The following is a 2225-nucleotide window of genomic DNA, read 5'->3' as shown; positions in this document are numbered from 1 at the left end:
TGGTGATGAAGAGAGAAGGAGAAGGAGTGGACCAAAGACGGAAGAAAGGGAAGGATGGATGGATGAAGGATGGGATGAGCAGAGGGGAAGTTCATGGAAGAGAGGGAAAGAGGAAAGGATGGGTGGAAGGCAAGAAAAGATTACAGAGATGACTGAATGAAAAGGAAATGAAAGGGGACAATTAAGCTTTGTTCCCTGCTGGCAACATGATGCTATTAACTCTGGAAACAAGCTCACACACACACACACACACACACACAGCCTTTCCTGACGTGTCTGACTTGAACAACCTGCTGGGACAAAGCTGCTATTAAATGGAGGAGCTGTGTCTGTGTGCTCCTCTCTAACAGCTTCTTTGCCTCTGCCTTCATCTGCTTCGGTCACTCTCACTCTGTCATGACCCCTCCACCGCCGTCACTCCTCTCACATTCGTCTGTTTCTCTCCCCGTGTCCTCTCCTGATCTCTTGTCTTTCTTGTGTCCTCTGTGACCCTTCTCTTCCCTTCTACCCTCTGGCTTATTCCTAACTCAAGTTATTGAATGTTTATTCTGATTTTAAATGTCAAGTGTCATTCTGCTATATGAAGTAGAATATGGGTCTTCAGGCAAGGAAAAAGAAAGAGACATTAAGCAAATGACATCACTTGTTGCTTGAATGTTTCTTTATCTGAACCAGTTAAATTAAACTGTAATTTTGACTCATTTGAACTGTTTAACCCTTCGAAAAGAGCTTATTTCTGTTGTTCTGTCACTCTTGCGTCTGTATATTAAGTATGACATTAAAGTGAGGCTATGTTAGCTTATGCTATCTTATTCCCTCTTGGCGATTAATTCAATTACACATTTTCATTTCACACACACGGGCCGAAAAACACACAAACACACACACTAGATCCATGCATGAGCTGTGGTGAGATGCCGCTGCCACGTGTTCAGGAGCTCTGACAAGTTCGGTGCATTGCTCAAGGGCACCTCCAACCTCTCCGGCTGCAGGTCCACGCTGGACTGGTACCGGCCACCCTCCCCAGCCCAGTGCCTGCAGCACTGTTGCCCGGCCAAAAGCTTCTTCCCAGACCAGGAGTTGAACCCGGGCCGCCTGGGTGAAAACCAGGAATCCTGACCGCTAGACCATATGGGACTGCAACAAAGAGGAAACACCAACTGAAGCAGCTGTGTCTAAAGTGATAGCTTGTGTGAAAAGGCAGCTTTGCTTAAGTTGTTGCTAACTATATTTTTATATTTTTTGGTTGGACTTTGCTTCCAGTCCTTATACTAAGTAGGTTAATCACCTTGCTACTCTTGCCCCATTAACACATCTTCTCATCTCACTCTCAGAAAGACTGAGATGCGTTGAACAACATGTTGAACTGTCCAGCTCCTGAGCTGAAGACATTGGCACTGTGGCCCTCTGAGTTTGTGCATTAGTGTAGGAGGTTGTTGCAGAGAATAAACTGATCCACCGCTGGCCTGCCATTGATATAGTAGCGGAAAATAGGAACAAAATTACATTTCCTATCTCAGCATGGCACTGCTCCAGAAATCTTCGTGGTGCTGTCTCTACCTCCCTCTTCTTTCCCCTCTGTCTCTCTCTCTCTCCCTTCTCTCGACTCACATTGTCTGCTGATATTATCTGCTTCCTCCCTTCTCTGTTTCTCACCATTTTCCTGTTTTCCTTTTAGATGAGTGCAATTAGGCGGTAAAATGACCCCTTTGCTGTCTCTCTGTGACTACTGACTACATAATAGTTCCCGCCTTGCAGGGCGCACGTCTGCAGATTAGCTGTGCATCAAACTGTTTAGAGGCGTCGCATTCCACAGCAGCCATTGTGCAAGCAAGATGGCTGTACACTGCTCTATGATATAAATACAAATGGGGAGTGTGTGTAAAGGCTAAAAGCAGTAAATTCCTCTGGATAATGTCCTCTTAATGTCCACCGTCTCAGGAAAAGAGCAGTGATCCAGACTGAATGCATGCTCTCCTCTTTCTAATGTTCTAGCGTGTTGTCTTCTGTAATGTAATGTAATCTTTCTTCCATTCTTTTAAGTCCCATCATGTGTTGGCGTTCAGCCACCTCAACAGAGGAACACTGTCATGCAGGGACGGTTGCAACCGATTTAAAGTCTCAAAAGCCTCAATGCTATATTCAGTGCAATCCGCATGAAAGCCACAGCGATTTAAAGCAGCCACAGGGCCTCAAGACAGATTCATGTGGATATACAAAGTAGT

General features: G+C 45.3%; 1 non-coding gene across 1 annotated transcript; it reads right to left on the bottom strand.

Annotated features, from left to right (window-relative positions):
* Positions 1-1065: 1065 nt before the first annotated feature.
* Positions 1066-1137, bottom strand: trnae-uuc. Its single transcript has one exon. It is a non-coding gene; the product is annotated as a tRNA-Glu (tRNA).
* Positions 1138-2225: the final 1088 nt, after the last annotated feature.

Source organism: Chelmon rostratus, chromosome 9 (assembly GCF_017976325.1).
Source record: "Chelmon rostratus isolate fCheRos1 chromosome 9, fCheRos1.pri, whole genome shotgun sequence".
Classification (NCBI taxonomy): domain Eukaryota; kingdom Metazoa; phylum Chordata; class Actinopteri; order Chaetodontiformes; family Chaetodontidae; genus Chelmon; species Chelmon rostratus.
The sequence above is the reverse complement of the archived record's forward strand: the minus strand, read 5'-3'. Positions and strand labels throughout refer to the sequence as shown.